General features: G+C 38.4%; 1 long non-coding RNA gene across 9 annotated transcripts in view; it reads left to right on the top strand.

Annotated features, from left to right (window-relative positions):
- The window catches only part of LOC105484895 (uncharacterized), a 356,622-nt gene that overhangs the window by 217,377 nt on the left and 119,810 nt on the right, over positions 1-19,435 (top strand). Inside the window, exons 6-7 of one of the 9 annotated variants that reach the window (XR_011613570.1) lie at positions 2,574-2,622; positions 3,115-3,206. The exons of 7 other annotated variants lie outside the window; for them this stretch is intronic. This is a non-coding gene — a long non-coding RNA (uncharacterized lncRNA). Of the gene's footprint in view, positions 1-2,573; positions 2,623-3,114; positions 3,207-19,435 lie in introns of those variants that run through there. One more of the 9 variants, XR_011613571.1, reaches the window with a different exon arrangement.

Below are 19,435 nucleotides of genomic sequence, written 5' to 3'. Positions count from 1 at the left end.
TTTTGTCTTTAATTATGTTTATGTGATGTACCACATTTATTGATTTGCATATGGTGAACCATCCTTGCATCCCTGTGATATATCCCAATTGATCTTAGGATTACATCTTTTTGATGTGCTGTTGGATTCAATTTGGTAGGATTTTGTTGAGGAATTTTGCATCTGTGTTCATCAGGGATGTTTGTCTGTAGTTTTCTTTTTATGTTGTGGCCTTGTCTGGTTTTTGTATCAAGGTATACTGGTCTCAGAGAATGAATTAGGTAGTATTCCCTCCTCCTTTACGTTTGAAATAGTTTCAGGAGAATAGGTATGTATGTTTGGTAGAATTTGGCTGTAAATCCATCTGGTCCTGGACTCTTTTTTTGTTGGGAGATTTCTAAAAAATTACTGATTCAATCTTGCTACTCATTATTCATCTGTTCAGGACTTCCATTTCTTCCTGGTTCAATTTTGGGTGGTTATATGTCCAGAAATTTATTCATTTCTTCTAGGTTTTTCTAGACACATTTAAATGCTTAGGTGGGAATTTTGCTGGGTGATTTTGGTGAAGAGAAGAAAGATGAGAGAAAGTCAAGGGTGTCAAAATTGTGCAAAAGGGAATGATTATAGTTATTCACCATGGCATATATGCCTACATAAAGGAAATGATGTCATGAAGGGAGTGAGATATATTGAAAAGCTTGTGTGAAGGATAGATTTTTAGATATAGTTTGGCAAGTTTGCACAAAAGAAATACTGGAGATGAGGCACTTGAATCAGAAAGACAAGAGATGCTGGCAAGATTAGAGGATGCTTAAAATTGATATTAAGGTGATGTTGTTGGTAATGACAAGATCTAGGGAATGACCATGGAATTGGGAAGAATTACTGGAGATGAGGCACTTAGAATGAGTTGGAAAGACAAGATATGCTGGTAAGATAAAGATGATGCTTAAAATTGATATGAGTGCATTATTGTTGATAATAGCAAGGTCTAGGGAATGACCATGGGATTGGTTGGCTGAGAAAATGGAAGAGATTAAGTCATGGAACTGAGAGTCCAGTATTGAAAGGAACATCTTCAGGCATATTCAAATCAGGAAGAATTGTGACAGGAGTTGTTTAGAGAGAGTATTGGTAAACCAGGGGCTAAAACCAACAAGGAATAAAGAGGCTTAATCCATCTTGGGATCACTAGATGAAAAGGAGGATGGGGTGATAATATAATTTGATGGTGTTGCCATCAAAGCCGGAGAGGAGAAAGAGGGAGTTATGTAGATATAAGGGCTAAAGGTCTGGAAGTGGCAATAGGAAACATGGACTTCAGATGGCCTGCCTATAGACAGTGTTATCAGTGGTATGGAGGCCTTGAGTTTTCTAGAATTTTCTAAGTTAAATCACTTGCAAGCACTGCAGGAAAGGCAGTACCTTTTGGAAAGAGTCAGGTGTCAGTCAAAGCAACAAATTTCAAAGAAGAGATTATGTACATAGAGGTTTCTGATGACCTCAGAAGTATTTCAAAATATATTTTGTGCCTCAGAATTTTTGTTTACATTTTGATAATCATGATACTGTAGATATGCTTAAATGGCATTTTATAGAGAACTCTGAACAACCAAGTTTACTATGTTATTATTTTGACAGTTCTGTGTCCTTATCACATAAATAACATTATAAACATAAGACATCTCTCTGCACATGACAATGGGAATAGTCTTTGACTTTATTCTGGAAGTATGTTCAGACTTTTCCCCAGAGCATCAATGTGCTGGGAACCGTGTGTCTTTTCCCCTGAACTAGGGCCTGAAGTCAAGAAGAGGAACAACTTTCAATTTTCTGTGCTTGTTTGCTTTCTGCCCTGAATACACAGAAAAGACATTTGAGCAAACTTTTGGGTTAAGTTTTCAGGGCATCCTTCCATTTCTCACCACAAAGGATTTAAGAGCCAATTGCTCCTGAGACCCAGGAGTTTGTTCTTATTATTTAAATGTGGGTGTCTTCACAGCAAAACAACCTCAAAAATTCAACCCAAGCACCTCAACCCACCACCATTTGCTTAATGAAGCAAAACACCATAATAGACTTAATGATGTGGATTTATCTCAACTGTTGTTTTGAGATCACAACAAATCATTAAAATCATTAACTCTCCTAGTTAAATTAGAGAACAGATTTTCTAGAGTGCATAGCCTACGTGTTTTTTTCTATAACATCCTCACCCCCGTTCCTTTATTACTTATGCTTCTCAGATTTCTTCCATGCAGAATAAACTAGCTTAATATATTCCAAGTCATACTTTAAAATAACTTTGTTACCTCCCTCCATGCTCATTCCTCCCCTGTTCCCCAGAGTCACTTCCCTAAGAAATGTAGGCAGCAGAGAGCTAAGCTAAGGGGTTTGAATCAATGCTGACTTTAGGAGCCTATAACAAACTATAAACAGCCAGTGGAGTTTTGGCTCTCCCAGGGCTCCTGTGTAAGCAGAAGCCCTCACCACTACATCTGGAAAAGGAGAAGGATATGTCAGCAGATGCTACTCTCGGAATGAAGACAAAGTAGAGTTTAGATTCTGATTCACTCTGTTTCTTTTCTAAGGTTTGTCACTTACTGCCTCCCCAGCCCATTCAATCCTACAAAAGTAGAGGTAAGAAAGCATGTCTTCTATTTCTGGCCCCAACAGCGTGGAGGGCAGTAAGAAAGTGGGTGATGTTGAGGCAGGTTATCCCCAAAATTGGAGCTTAGTCCAGGAGGGTTCTTGGCTTTCCTCAGGAAAGAATTCAAGAGTGGGCTGGCAGTGAAAGAAAGCAAGTTTATTTGAGCAGCAGTGTGTAGCAAAATGACTGCTCAATAGACAGAGCAGGGCTATCCCACAGGCAAAGTAGCATTTGTGGATGGTTGGCTAACTACATTTATACCTGCTTCAAATTATATGCTAATTAAGGGGTGGATTACTTACAAATTTTCTAGAAAAGGGTCAGAGAGTTCCTAGAACCATATAAGATAACTTCCAGGTCATTGCTATGGCAGTTTTAAACCATCATGGTGCTGGTGGGAGTGTTTTATGCAAATGCATTATAATTCCAAGTCTTGACTGTTTTTGATTGGTTTCTTTGCTATATCCTGTTTGGATTATCAGAGTCTTGAATGGTGTGCAGAAAACAAGTCCTGCTGATTTCTTGCCTCTGTGTGGGCATTGAAGAAGTGGATGGAGCCTCTCAGACCAATATATATAGGAGAAATTCATATGCATTCTTCTAGAAGATTCGTAAGGAAATAGAACAATGAGGTACTCAAATAACCTGGAGATGACCATTTATTCATCTTTCCTCTAGGTAGAAAGAAAGGAGGCATATGTACTATGCAGTAAAGAGCTGGTTTAATACATCCAGTGCTTGATACAGATGGATAATTAAAAGGGTTTAGGTGAACTGCTTAAACTGAACTAGCTGAGATGATTCAAGCTTATCTTACACTAACTGCTGAACTAAGTTACTCTTAATCAGTAACATATCTCAGTGTTGCTCAGGTACCAGGAGATGTCCAATTAATGTTGGCTGAATTAAAGACTATAGATAAAAATCTCCTTTGGGGATCTAGAGTTTTCTAACTTAAACTTACTTTACAAGGAAGTTAATTTTTTTTTTTTTAATTTGGTCACCAGTAGGCCGCTGTGTAGTTGAAGCCTCTAGGGCTCTTACAAACCTGGCTGGTGCAACTTTCTCATAATTCGGTAGTTTGAATTCAAATTCCAAAGATATGTTGGAAATCTAAGTTTTGTGACTTAATCTCAGTCATGTATATTTAAAAGATTAGTTAATTGCTTTTGATAGGGAGGCCCTGCTTGGGATGTCTGGCCATTCTTGATGTACTTGGGGAGCCCAACTCTGAATTCCTGGGTCCCTTTCAGGATAATTAGTTTTTTCAATCTATGCTTGATAAGGATTGTGAATTAAAAGGGGTGGTTAAAAAGAAAAAAAGAAAGTGACCCACTGGAGTAGAAACCCTCAACCTGCTTCTGTGGTTGGAAGTTCTACCTATTTCTTCCCCATTAGATTTCCAAAAGAAATCTGGAGTGGCCATGAAAGCTTTCTTATGTTTTAATTATATTCTGTAAGTCCAAGTGTGTGTGTAAAATTCTACTTATCTTCAAACAGAAGAACCTGCTCTAGGCTCTATCTTTGGTGCTAGAAAATTAGTCTTTTATCAGTCTGATTCAAGGGCCAAATGAAGAACTATAGAACATAAAATCAATGACCTTTCCTAGATAGGCGAAGTCAGGAGAATGAAAGGCTGTGAGCTGGGCAAAAGGAATACATATCTGCTCTAAGTTGCTGCTTATAGGAGAGAAAACTGTAAGGTGGACGGAAAGAAAAGAGATTTCCCATACTATGGCAGTTCTATGCTTAGCCTCAGAGAGTGATGTCTGGGTTCAGTACACACTTACGAGTTCATTTCTCTGGGCAACCTGGGAGCTCTTGCTTCAGTCTCATCTCCACTGTGGGCAAGTATTATACAACGTGTCCCTGCAACCTCACTCCCAGACCTCAGACTGCCTTGTCTATGCTTTTTTCAGTCCAGTGGCTTGTGGGAAAAGGCATGGAGGGACCGAGCAACCATCGCCAAGGGTCTGAGCTAAGAATGGCTGTTCTATGTGGCTGCTCCAAGCCTGCTTCCCTACTCACAATCCTACTCCAATCGCTGGTCATTTTCTTAGTGAATCTGGGCTTAGTCACCTCTGCTGACTCTGAAGGAACCATGAGTGGCAGCTGGTGAGCACTGTTTTGTGGCCCAGTTGTTTACACAGGAGGCTCTCACACAACCCAAGTGTGTTGCTCTCTGGGAGCCAGAGCAGGGATCCTGCAACAGCTGCTGATGAACTGTGATAAAGCAAAACATCAGAGCAAGGGTAAGGGTTGTATATATGATGCACTGACAAAATATTCCTTGCTTCCTTTTCCTGCCAATTCTGTGAACTATTATGACCTACATTTTATGATTCAGGAAGATAAGGTAAAAATAGTCTAAATGACTTGTAGAAGGTCATAGAGCTAGTAAAAGGCAGGGTGGAATTTAACCCCAAACTCCCCTAATTCCAACTGTAGGACTTTGCTGCCACAAGATATGGCCTAGGTAAGCCTGTTAAAGTAAAGATCATACCACACAGGACGCCTGTCTAAAGACAAGCTGGACACATCGCACCAACTCCTCCGGACACACACACACAACACACACATACACACACACATTCCCCCTGTTCTGATTTTATTTCTGTCTTGCCTTGCTGAAGAGATGACCTAACCACCCAGGCTCACCTTTACATATTCATTGCCATTCTGTGGCTCTTCTGCCTTTAGGAAGTGCAGGGCACCAGGGACTCCTGTAATGACATGGACCTGACCGAGGGCTTGTGCAGCTGCCAGTTATTACTTTGGCTATTACAGTTTTCCCTGCTTTTGTTTTTTCTTTGTTTGTTTGGGGCAACAAAAGCAAGACAGGCAATCAGACATGGCCCAGATTCTCAAATGTGGATTCTTGTCACAGCTGGGGTCTTTTCTGCCTCCATTCTAAGTCCATCTTGCATTGAGGCAACATGTTTATGCTTAGCATAGTGCTTGGCATGTTGCAAGAGTTTATTAAATGCTTCTCTCAGAAGAGTGATTTTCAAAATGTCACTTTTACTGTATTACTCTCTTGATAAACTTTTAAGGGCTCCCTGTGTCCTGCTCCAAGGTCATGCACATGGTTCCCACTCTATTCCTTCACAAACCCATGCCAGATGTGACACCTTCACTGCTACCCCTTATCTTTTTCTATGAGAGTCCTCTGACTGGAATCCCTCCTGCTCCTCCCTCAAGACCAGAAGTTAAAGTCCCAACTCTGCCTGGCAGCCTTCCCTCACCATTCCAACCCTCTGGGCTTTTTCCCTGAGCTAAACTCTTAGACACTTACTGTCTGAACAACTCCAGGTACTTCACCACATGCTATCTTATTTTGCTACTTAATATTAATAGTTTCATGAATAATGTCTTAAAAATTGTGAAACCATCAAGAACCAGAATATAGCGTAAATGCTTTCTGTCATACCCAGAGTGCTAGCCCAGTGTTAGAACTATAATAAGAATTTTTAAATATTTGAATTAATTTAAATTAAAATTCTATTCTAGTCAAAGCTTACACAGTATATTATTTATCAACTTGAATGCATGTACCCCCTTTAGAGAAAAAATATTTCTTATAAACACTGTTTATTTTTATTATGTCACTTAAGCATATAAACATAAAACTAAGTATAAATTCCTAATAAAAGCTTCAGGTCCTTAAACCACTATAAATCGCAAATGAATTTATAAAATTAAATGTAAAAATAGTATAAACGCTGTAAAATTGGAATTAATCGTTTACATTTATTGTGATGTATGATGTTTGCCAAAGCAAACCACATCACAGATATGGGAGTGCTGTGATCTCAGTTCCTTTGAGATTCTGAGCTTGGCATGATTCATTTCTTACACCACTTTCTTCTGTTCAGTATACAACACAGCAAAATCTTCATTCCTTCAATGTGGTATTAGGTCAATGGAACCCTATTTGGCAAAATGACATCATTATAATCAAGACTGTTCTTTTCTTACCCTGAGACAGTCACGATGTGCTGCAATCACTTGGCAGTGTTTGTGTGTATGTGTAGCATCCAGAAGATCGAGATATGCTCATGGTAATTTTTTAGAATTAAACTAATCTAAATTAAAATATTCTTTAAGAAAACTTTTGGACCATCAAAAATCTATCTGTAGATCCCTGGAAATCTGTTGAGTAACACTGTCAACACACTAATGGGAGAATTGTTTAAAGAAGAAAAAAATAGAATTGTTCTCCCACTTTTTATGAGACTATCAGTGAAAGAAGCATCATCTTATTTTTTCTATTATTAAATCTATGTTTTTAAAATTATTACTAAAATCTGGTTTTTTTCCTTACAAGAAAGCAACACACTTATTGTAAAAAGTTTGTTAGCCAAGGAAAGAAATTAAGATCCCCAGAATTCCACCTCCCAGAGATAACCATTGATGGCCCATATAATAGTACTTCATCTCCTTCTATTGCTACTAATAAGACCATCAGCAACTGACAGATCGTGATTACCATATGCCAGGAAATGTTCAAAGCATTTAATGTATATTCATTCATTTACTCTACACAACAACCTTATGGTGTAGGTACTATTAGTATTCCTACTTTACACATAAAGAATTGAAGGCAAAAAATTTAAGCCTTAAGTAACTTTCTAACACATAGTCAGTAGGTTATAGAGTAGGATTCTAATTGAGGTAAAATATAGTAAAAATATGTAAATAAAACAAAGGATATTGAATATAGGAACACATTGAATCAGAGTTTGGAGTTCTGCTTATTTCTTTTAAAAATATCATAAACATATTTTTTGTTTTAGTAACCAGTAGTGTTTGTAAGTATCAGATGGGTATATTCCATTATAAAAATACATCACATAATTCAACCAATACCCAACTGACTGTCTTTTAAGTAGTTTTCAATCTTTAACTGTTATAAATAGTGCCAGGATGATTATACTTAGACCTAAATCTTTAAGAACATCCTTACTTACGTAAACATTTTTATTTCTTATGCATTACTAAACAATCTGAGAAGAAAAGTACACAGAAATCGCATCATGAACCAATCTAACGTTGTTGTCGTAACTGTGGATTTTATTCACTGGATAAGTACTCAGTTTCACACAATGTTCAATTATATGTATTTGCTTAGCATTCAATCAATTTTGAGCTTTCCTCAATGCTAATAGATGTTTTTCAACTGTAAGTACGCATGAGAATGAGCTAGTATGAAACATAGAGTAACATTTTAAAATCTGTGTGCTAAATTTTAGAAATTAAAAGAGCCTCAATTCAGTTCTTAAACCAGAAATTATTGTTCCCCATGGGTAGATAGCACTTTATTAGGTACTTCTTTAAACCATGTTTTAACTGTTTATTTGGAGTGGGAAGGAATGGGGAATTTTTAGACTAACCTCACATCTTCATGCTTATATAAACCTAACTCTAAATCTTAGTCTTTGGACATTTTAATTTATTTTATCAAAACATAGACATAATTTAAAGGTTTTTTGGGGGGCCGGTGTCTCCCCACCATCCATCTTTTTCTGCTCTCGAGAGGCAACAATTTCTAAGTTGTCTTTTTTTGTTGTTGTTTTTAGGGTTTTCTTTTTCTTTTCTTCTCCTCTGTTTCCTCTTTCTTTTCACCATCCCTTTTCCTCTTCTCTCTTCTCCCCTTCCTGGTTTTAGGGTATAGAGAATATAGCATTCTTAGAATGCCTCCTGTTCTTCCATCTTACCAGTACAGTCATATCACAGTGACGAATTGCCTGATTTTTTCCCTTCATTTGCTTGTTTTTCCTTGAAATTTTGACTATGTCTTTGAATAACCTCCACTAGCCTCTGAATGCAATTTTCTGCCACTAAATGTATGAGATGATCCATAAGTTCCTTTACTCTTATTTGTCTCCTGGAAATACCCCTTCTGGATCTCTCTGGACTCCTGCTGTAATCTGGATTATTTAGTCACCAAGCCTGCTCTGCAACAGCCATCCTGGAAATTCTGCTCACTTTCTTCCTGGGACTTTCCTTCACGTCTACTCTATACGAAAGTCTCTATTTCCTAGCTTCCGTGTATCCTTCTTTCCAAATTTCCTTTCCTGCTTTCAAAGAGCCCATCTTCTCGAATGTTCCTGAGAGAAAGGATGCATGAGAAACACATTTTTAAGACCTTGCATGTTTGCGAATGTCTTTATTCTACCTTTACACTTGATTTCTCATTTAGCTACATTGAGCGTTTTGAGTGGAGAGTCATTATCCCTTCGAATTTTGAAAGTACTGCTCAGTATCTTCGGACTTCTGTTAAAATTCGGAAGTCTGATGTCATTCAGGTCCTGAATCCTTTGAATATAATTTTTTCTCCATCGCTTCAAGTTTATAGGGTCTTTTTTTCGGTAATGTTGTAAAATGTCATGATGCTACTGTGACTCTGTGATATGCTTTTTCATTCATTGGTCTTAATATATTTTTCAATATAAATAAAAATGCTTGAATTCTGGAATAAATTATATTACTTATTTATTCCCTCTGATTTCCTTTGTTTTCTAGAGTTCCCTATTTACTTACCTCATTTGAAAAAATTTTATTACTTCTATAGACAATATTTTTATCTTTTTGTCCTACTTTCTTCTTTTTTTTTTTTTTTTTTTTTTTGAGATGAGGTCTCTTGCTCTGCTATCAGGCTGGAGGGCAGTGGTGCTATCTCGGCTCACTGCAACTTCTGCCCACGGGTTCAAGCGATTCTCCTGCCTCAGCCTCCCGAGTAGCTGGGATTACAGGCACGAGCCACCATGCTCAGCTAAATTTTGTATTTTTAGTAGAGATGGAGTTTCCCCATGTTGGCCAGGATGGTCTCTATCTCTTGACCTTGTGCTCTGCCCACCTGGGTCTCCCAAAGTGCTGGGATTACAGGCGTGAGCCACCATGCCCAGCCTGTCCTACTTTCTTATATATTGTCTGAACTCTATCCTCCAATCCTTCTGTTTTTATTTTAAATTAACTATTGTTTTGTTAATATCCAGGAGCCTGTCTTGTTCCAGGATTCTTCTCTTTCCTATTCTTTTTCTTCCTCTTTCTCCTTTTTCTTTTTCTCCCTCCCCACCCTCCTTCCTTCTTTTTCTTTACTATTGCAGCTATTCCATTGTCATGGAAGCAGTATCTTCCTTTATTTCTCTGGGAATATTAATCATAACTTATTTTAACATTTTCTTCTGTTTCCTAATTTCTCTCTCTTTCTACCGAGTTCCTTATTTCCTGCTTATTTGGTCATGCCTCTCATGATAGATGACACTTAGCCATCTTTTCCTACTTATGACTGAAGTATTAAAAAGCTTATTTAAAAATGATAGGTTTAAAAGTAACTGTCAAAAACCCTCATGCACACTGGTGATAGGCTCTACTATAGGGTATCCTATATTAAGGAACCTCAAATATTAGCATCTAGAGGTCTTTATTCCAAGTCTGCAGATTTACTTAAAAGAAGGGTCTTCTGATCTGTCGTGGATGAAGAAGAAATCGTTGATTGGCTGGATAGGGTTAGGATGGGGACCTAGCATGCAAACAGAATTTCAGTGAATTTCCCTGATTTATATCCGACACCTTATTCTAGTTCATTTTATCTATTGTTTACCATTCTGCATTTTTCTGGGTTTCTGTTGGGTGAGGTGACTTGCCTCTCATTGGTACCCCTGTCTCCTCTGTGTAATTGAGTTTCAAATTTATTACTACTTTCATTTACTTTTCTTTTTCACATATTCTGATTGTAAATTACAGATGTCCTGCATTTACTGAATACAAGAATTTATGTGTCAGTTTCCTGTTTGTTTTTTTATGTGTGTGTCGACATTTGACATCTTTATCCATTTAAATCTAAAACGTGCCCTTACTTTTTAAGGATTTTGCAAAGGGAAGAAAGAAATCTATTGAGAAGACATTTTTGAGTCAGGCCTCATGGTCCATAACACTAGACCTTAGAAAGAATCTAGGCAGAGAATAGAGTGATTAATGACTTCATGTGATAATGTTTTCTCTCTGTGCCTTTGCTCTGTACCCCATCGTTATGTATATGACTTTTACCTGTATTTCAAATCCCTGATAAAATGCCATCTCCTCCATGAAGCCAACCCTGATAATTATAATAATCTCTCCATTCCCTTAACTATTAATCGATGGCATTTGATCTATCATTTTATTATGGTGGTTATTCGTTTTATATCCAGGCTTGTCATTCTGTGTGCATGTCTCCAACAGGAACATTTTCTCACTAAATTATTAGTCCCTTTCTCTTGAGGATTTGATGAACATCTTACTCATCTTTGAATTGCTCCTAACTCCTAGTATATGCTGGAAAAGAGCATGTACTCAAAAATGTTGAACAAATATGTGAATAGATATAGGATACAACAATTCTTGCTCCTGGAAAAAATAGAAAGCCCATTTTAAGGTCCCCTATTTTACTCTATCACAGATATCCTCCGAAGTTCTGATCTGGGGTTATTACCTTCTTAGGAATAATTACATCAAGGAGCTGGGCAGCTTCTGTAAAGGTGCTGTAGGCAAAATGTGCCTTTATTGTCTTCTTGCTTGACTCTCTTCCTCCACTTTTCCCAGTGATCAAGTACCTAGAACCTCACTGGGAGGTCCAGCTAAATAATGGTAATAAGTATGATATGTAAGTTGAGCAGACCTAGGTTTGAATGTTGCCTCCATAACTTTTGAGCTGGACAGTGTTGCCAAGTTAGCAAATCATTCTTCACCTAAACATCCTCTTGTGTAAAATGGAGAAAATATTCTCCACAAGGATGCCATGAAGGTAAAATAAAAAGCATATGGAACGTCCTTAGAAAAGAAAAGACACAGAATGGATTGTCTTTGTATTTCCTCTTTCTTAAAACAGTCACTGAATTTTTCCAGAAATATGGGCATTTAAAAAATACATATAGGAAAAGACCAATGCTTACCTTGAAAGGAAACTACCCTGGTGAGAGTTTAATAATTTTTCATAATGTTTGGATCAAGGACTTTTGGAAGCTTTGTAAAACATCCCATGTTAAAGTACCCAGAACTATGGAACCAATTTCCATGACTCCAATCATCAAGAGAGAAAATATTTCGGGAAATATTGTTCAGAGAGTTGAAGTAAGGCAAAACAATAAAAAACAAAGCATATAAACAGAAAAAAAAAATTGACCTTTCTTGCTTGGAATTCTTTCAGTAAATTTTGGCATGAACAGGAAAACTTTTGTTTCCTGCCTTTGCTCCACTTTCAAAGTTTCTCCTATCATATAATATACATAAAAAAAAAAGTGTGTTTTCAGGGCATCTATTCAAAGGGCAGTTCTTCTCTGTTTGTTTGTTTGAAGTTGGTGAGTCTCCAAATGATGGAGGAGGAAAGGAAAACTTTGTATCGATCAGAAGACGGGAGTGTGGGCATTGGAGTCCTGGAGACCAGCTATTTCAAACACTTCACAGAGTGCTAGAGTGTTTGGGAATGTAGTGTTTGACAAGATACATCTGGCTTCCGATTATCTCTGCCAGGCAGTTTTCCTCCTGTCCTCCAAAATGTTTTCATACAGTTGCCAGTCATGTGTTCTGGTATATATGTTTTTCCCTGCACAAAGGTAAAATTGATTCTTCTTCTTCTTTTTTTTTTTTTTTTTTTTTTTGAGACAGAATCTCTGGCTCTGTCGCCCAGGCTGGAGTGCAGAGACGCAATCTCGGTTCACTGCAAGCTCCGCCTCCCGGGTTCACGTCATTCTCCTGCCTCAGTCTCCCGAGTAGCTGGGACTACAGGCGCCCGCCACCACGCCCGGCTAGTTTTGGTATTTTTAGTAGAGACAGGGTTTCACTGTGTTAGCCAGGATGGTCTCGATCTCCTGACCTCATGATCCGCCCACCTCAGCCTCCCAAAGTGCTGGGATTACAGGCGTGAGCCATCGCGCCCGGCCTGATTCTTCTCTTTTCATAAAACTCTTTGTCCGTCTCAGGAAAATCTACCTTGCCAGATTTCTACCAGTTAATGCTAATTACTAATAGATTTATCCACCTTTTTGTCTCAAAGTCAAGACAATCAACATTTAGATGTGGCAGAAATGAAATGTTGCTTCATAGCAAAGCCCATCAGAATTGAGGCAGAAGCCAGAGATTCTTAATTCTAATAATTTACTAGGATGAAAATGTACAAAGGGAAGGATAAAATGTCTTTTGATTCCAGATGCAGCAGAAGAGAAGCAGTGTTTATAAATACCTACTATGGGCAAGGTGCAGAGCAGAAGCTATTTGATGTAATCTTTCCACTGGTCTTCAGAGATAAATGTTCATACTTTCATTTCCAAAATAAAAAAATAGGTCAGCAAGGTGGAAATTTACATAAGGTGATAGAACTCATTAGGGATCAATATAGAAACTCAGACTGTTCTTTTCTGACTATACTATGTTTTCTTTCAGAGTGAGTTGGCCCAGAAGATCCACAGAGAATACCCCAAACAAATGTTTCTAGTTAGGTGTGAATTCCAGCTTTCCGTTATCCCTGCAGCTGACTGGCTCCTGCTGTCCCTGAGAACCGGCTTCACCTCACCACCCCGTTTCTCCTCTTTTTTGAGAGCTGAGTTGCGCCCACAGTTTACTAACAGTGTGGGAGTTTTTCCATGTCTTCTTTCTCTCCTCTACCTTCACATGAGAAAAACATATTTTCTCCTGGAGAGAAGAGGTAGCTTTGTCACTCTGGTCCTATTCCAGAGCCACCAGATTGCAGACATGAAAAGCATGAGCTCCTAAAGATCCCACGTGCTGTGATGCGTAGCTCTTATCCCCGCAGCCTCAGAGTGACTGGGAGAGAAAGCCACTGCTCAGGAAGAATCCAGGCAGCCGGAGCCTGTCACTGACTTGACTTAGCAACATGCTGAGGCCTTCTCTGTCTGGGGTCACCCCCACATGGAGCCATTCCTCTTGTCCTTCTTTATAAGCAGAAATGTCAAGGATGGACAGAAGGCATCCTCCATACTTTTCTGCTGGTGGCAAGGTTAGAATTTCTCTTTCTCAACTTTTAGAAAACGCCAAACCCTGGTCACATCTGCCAAGCTGGCAGATGTGGTTCTTCCTGGTCCAAGCTGGGGTTCAGTAATGGATGCAGAACATCAACTTATCTTTTCTGGATACCTTGAGCCAGGCGTTGGCACAAGGCAGCATCACCAACAAATAGGCATTTTGGTGCCATTTGTGAAAATTAACTTCCCTAATTAACTTACTCATACAAATGCATTCAGGATGAAGACATTAGGATGATTACCTAGAAAATTACTACCTTGGTAGGGTCCCCTGTGCCCCCTTTTGCCTCTGAAATGTGCCAAGAACAAAATTGCTCTGACGACATTGTCAGATCTCTGAGAGCAAATAACTGATGAATGAAAGAATGATGCCACGTGTTGGCAACTCTAATCCTAATTTTAACTCATGGACTGTGCTCAGCATGAAGTGGCCAAGAAATGATTTTCTCCATCCAGAAGGGAGCACTGGTGAGCATCAAAATTACTTCTTGGTGCGAATTCAAGCACCTTCTCAAGCACCAGGCTACACAGCAATTATGGCTTAATGAGTTTTACATCAATTAGGACAGCTAGAAGGGTACTCTGGGGGGGACCAGTAGGAGGCCTACATCTCAGAAACAAGAGGTTCTGAAATTCCATGTGTTTACCCAGCCTACAAGTGCAACTTTATTATTATTTTTTTTATGAGCCTGAATATGTCCATGGAGAGCCTTGTAATATGAAACATTTTCAGCCCTAGGGAATTTTACTTCCTCTCTTTGCAATTCCCTATGCATAAGTAAGTGTTAGTCATTCTTATCAGATCAGAAATTTCTGGAAAATTTTCTTTTTTCTGGCGTTTTATTTCATTTTATTATATTATAGGAGTCAGTTACTCAAAATAAAATGCATACATTTTCCAAATGTTCTATGTTCTTTGGTCAGGCATGAAGAGAAGTCAGAAAATTCAGGGTAGAGTTCAAGGTTATGGGTACATAAGGGTAGTGGTATGTACTTCCTCCAAAAACTGAAGGGAATTTAAAGTATTCTGAGAGTTTAAATGATTGATTTCCAACCCTGCTACACATTAGATTCATCTAGCAAGGTATTTTTTTTTCTTTTTTTTTTTTTTTAACTTTCAATGCCTGAGTCCCACTTCAGACGAGTTAAGTTGGTATCTCTGGGAGATGGGGTCAAGATATCCCCAAAGTTTCCCAGATGATTTTAACCTCAGTCAGAGTTGAGAACAATCCATTGATTTTCATAACTATATACTCATCATTTATTATATGCTAGGCATTTTTCTAGAAGCTGGAAATGTAGCAGTGAACAAATCAGACAAAAATCCCTGCCTTCACAGAGCAAATATGCTAGTGGATTTTCACTGACAACACAAGATTAATAAATAAATAGCATTCATGGTATATAAGTTAATGATTAGTGCTAAAGAGAAAAATAAATCAAGGAAGGAGGACATCACTTTTATGATGGGGGAAGTTTGGCAATATTATGAGACATCAGGGGAGGACTCATGAGAAGGTGACGTTTACATGAGGATCTGAAAGAGGTAGGGAAAATGTCTCCAGGCAGAGGGAAGAGCAAATGCTAGGTCTTGAGGTAGGAGCATATTGATCCCAAGAAAAGCCAGGGGGCTAACATAGAGTATATATACACTGTTTGTCTAAACTACTAAAATCCGCACTCTAGGTAGAAGATGAACTATTTGTAGAAATAAACCAAAAGACTGTATATAAATGTGTGACTAAAGACTTTGAGAATACTTTGAACCCAACCCAGCATGATCTGCTGCAATGTTAAGGATGCAGGCATGGATATGATAGTAATTTGATAAACTGATATAGAATGAATTCCAGTTTGGCCTGTTTGATGAAAGGAGGTAGGAAGACAAGGTAGATCAATCTAGAGAACAAAATAAGGCAGGGGAAGCAAGAGTGAGAGCAGTCCTCTGTGCATGGATAGGAGCTGAAGTAGGGTGGAGGGATGTCCATGGGTTGTGGCAGGTCACGATAGGCACGCATTAAACCCTGGAATACATAACTGACAATCATCCTTCTCATTCAGTGTTCTCCAAGCTAACTAAAAAAGATAAGCCTTCTAATATGTCTAGCTTACAGGGAATGGCAGTGTTGATCAGCCAAGGTGAATGTGTAGCCCACCTGTATCTTATTTCTTATGATAAGTTAAGACATTACAATTGGGATTCTAGATATTGGTCTAAGTGACCTTTGTATAAGCCACTATCCCTGAGTCAGATCATTCCAGAGTTAAATACTGAGAAGGTAAGGCCCCTGAACCTGTGAATTTTGGACAGTCAAGTTTGGACAATGCAAATGTCCCTTTGTGTGACTCTGAAGCTCTTGGCCTATTTCTCTAACAGCTGACTTTGCATTGCCATGTGACATTCACCTTTTACATCCAACAACACTCCATTCAGTCCCTATCTTGCTTGGCAGCTGTTTTTTCACAGTACAAATGAAAACAATACCTAATCACTTATCTGTCTCTTACAGGTAGTGTGAAAATCAGATCTGATAACATATGTGAAAGTTATTTTAAATGCTAAAATGGTGTGTAAAATATAGCATTATTTTTATTAATAAAGATAAGACTCTACCTAGGTAAACTGAGAGTCAGAAATCTGTTAAAGCCATGTTGTCTTTACCATATACAGACTGGATTCAATGTTTCTTGTAGGTAAGCATAATTTTATTTTAAAACTATGTGTGTAGATACTAGACACATTTACAAAGTCTGGAAAGTTAATATGTCAAAAGAAAGCTACTGGTTATAGTTTGACGATAAGATTTTATTTTTTTCTTTATTTACATAAATGCAGTTATTTTTATTGTTCTTTTCATGCAAGATATAGATACTAATATCTGTTTATTCTAAATATTCAGTAGCACATATTTTGAACGTAAAACAATGAAAGTTACTTTTCAAAGAACCTCATCCGAGGCTTTTATGTAATTGTTGAATAAATGGAGTTTCAGCTGACATTACTGGTAGTCAGCTGGGGGATCAGGGCTATAAATCAGAGTTTTCAGATGTTGGTCAAGAAAAGCCACATCCAAGAATCCTGAAGAGTCAGGCCCATGTGGCCTGGCCTGGCCTTCTGAATGCACTCTTGAACTGAGTAGACCATGGGGCCATTTCAGAGGCTAAGCTTCTGTCTGTCAGAACTCAGAGGTTTCAAAGAGACCTTTTGTGTTTTTTTCTTTTCTTTTGCAAATATCAACCCATCTTCCAAATATAAAAAGAAAAGATGGAATTAAAAATGAGATAGGTAATGTGTCCTCAGACTAGAAAACTAGTGAGGTGGTAAAGTCTTCTTGACTTTAGCTAAGGAATAATTGACAGAAGAACTTGGCTGAGCCAAGTAAAACTGGGCATGGAAACTTCTCCTGATATGACAAAGACCAGATGCAAAGGCAGACTGAGCTAATGAGAGAAAAGGAAGAGAATTGATTGGGGCCATTCATCTCTCTCCAAGAACAGCCTCTGAGTCAGTTTCTAGAGCCGTTAGTGTTTAAGTCCACCAGCCAATGAGCCCCAGGAACACTCCTGCAGTCAAACTTCAATTTTACTGTAGCAAGGTAGAAACACACACTGGGAAACTGTGGAGAACCTCAAAAGGAAGAAGTTAGGGAAACATTCCTACAGATTTTCAAGGGACTAGAGTTAATCATACGATGGTCTTGGCAAGGATTAGTTCGAATTCATAAATTATGGAGTTGCTTGCTAAGTGGTCTAATCTTTAGAACATCTGAGTGTGTGCAGGGTTACTGTAAGGTCAGCTTTTCTGTAGTCACATACAACGTCTGGGTCACAATAGGCTGATGTTAAAAAACAGAATTTGAGTATATATAGTTTTCTTCCATATTTATGATTTGGTGCAGTTGATCTGTTTTATGAATTACAGTATAGTTCTGCAAATTGTGTCTTCTGTTTCAGTTCTGTTGGGTGAACATATTTCATGGAAAAAACAGGAGTTAGGTACTGGAACATCCAGTATTTGCTAAGGGATAATACTTATAAGTATTGTACATATCCTTTTCTTCATGCATTTTGCTCTTTTCCAATGGTCTTTATTAAACAAACTGTTTTCCATAAGGAGCCAATCAATAAGCTCCAGAAAATGTTTCCAGGTGTTAAAGTAGGGCTCTCTTCTCATTTCTTTATTTTTTATAGAAGTCAGATGCTGAACAAACCTCCCCACTTTTTGTCATCTGCACAACCAGCTACATACTAGTTGGACTTTGTCCCTGTTTCCCGTAGATGCTGAGAAGCATAATATAGCCAGCCATCTTACAGACGCCTGGTGGAGACTCTTTACCAAACGATCCTAAGACTTCCTGGTCTGAGTCCATTTTTACTTCCAGGAGACATGCTCTTTATGAATAAATCACTCTATCTTTTATCATCAGCGGCATGCCATTCTTTTATTAAATATTTTACCCCTTGGATGAGAAAGCATGACCCATGAAATTGACCCTGTGTATATTTTTGGTTGCTTTTTCCAGAGTTGGCATGGGATGTGTCAGGGTTTGAGCTACTCCATATTCCTCCAGGCTGTCCATTTCATGCAAAACGTGAAGATACAGCAGGCATTTCTGCAGCTGTCTCTTAGATCTTTCTTTAGCCTAAGAAATACCCCAGGGACATAAAGGGTAATGTGGAAACCCATTTTGGTCTGGGTAAATAGATTAAAAAAAAATAAGAACTTGCCCTAAGGCTCAGACTGGAACCAAAATTAGGGGCTAGAACACACACTGACTCTCTGATTCCCATTTTATTTTTAACCGTCTCAATTCGGGTGTTATACTCTACCTCTTCCTTTTCTCTCTTTAATACAATCAATGAGAATCATCCTACAGTAAGAAATCATTACAGAGCCACAAGTAGTTACCCTTTTTGCAAATCCTAATAAGTCACCTACAAATGGGAACTAAGGATGAGACGTAGGAGGAGGGAGAAAGTTTAAACATGGCTATGGCCATTGGCCTTTTGGGTAAGGTGTCTTTCCTGACCTCAGCAGACTTTTCTTGAGTTATATCCCTTGCAACATATTCATTCACTACAGAAAGATGGCAGGTTGCAAGTGGAAACATATTCCTCATTAGATTTCTTCTCCTTTTTTTTTCATAATTCTTTCTGGGGAAAAATAATTCCCTTCAAATCCCTTTCATGTTGGTGGTTGTTTAAGCGTAGGAAATAAAATTAGGAGAAATGAAAGAAAGAACCCCAGCAGCAACCCATATTCTTGATTTTGAACATGCTTAGAGCAGGCCAAAGTGCCCAGAAAAATCACAGTGCCATCAGACTGCTGGGCTGATAGCACAAGGATTGGTTAGTGTAGGGTGGGTGATTTGAAAAGTAATTTTGAACTCAAAACTTACATTTACTTTCTTCAAATAGCAGCTCCCCAGATTCACATTACATTGGACATGAATAGAAGGAACCTGTATCTTGTATAAGTAGAACAGGTTGATGCTGAAACATCATCCTAGCATTTAAGAATTGACTCTTTTAGAATAGGATTTCCCCCATGGCTCTGATAGGATTTACAAGACTAAACCATGACTTCCCCTGAGGCTAGCAGCAACCTGGTGTGCAGCGCAATTGAGTGCGGGGTCTCTGGAGAAACGAAATCAAACTGCCGGGCAAACAAGTCATGGTCTTGGCTCACCAAAGCCAATCACAGATACCAGCTCCTTAGGATCAGGTGAAATACTGTTTGTCAGTTCAAGTAAGGGGTGGTGATTTGTGCCTTTTTACCTCC

The sequence above is a fragment of the Macaca nemestrina genome, chromosome 1 (genome assembly GCF_043159975.1).
Source record: "Macaca nemestrina isolate mMacNem1 chromosome 1, mMacNem.hap1, whole genome shotgun sequence".
NCBI classification, from domain to species: domain Eukaryota; kingdom Metazoa; phylum Chordata; class Mammalia; order Primates; family Cercopithecidae; genus Macaca; species Macaca nemestrina.
The sequence above is the reverse complement of the archived record's forward strand: the minus strand, read 5'-3'. Positions and strand labels throughout refer to the sequence as shown.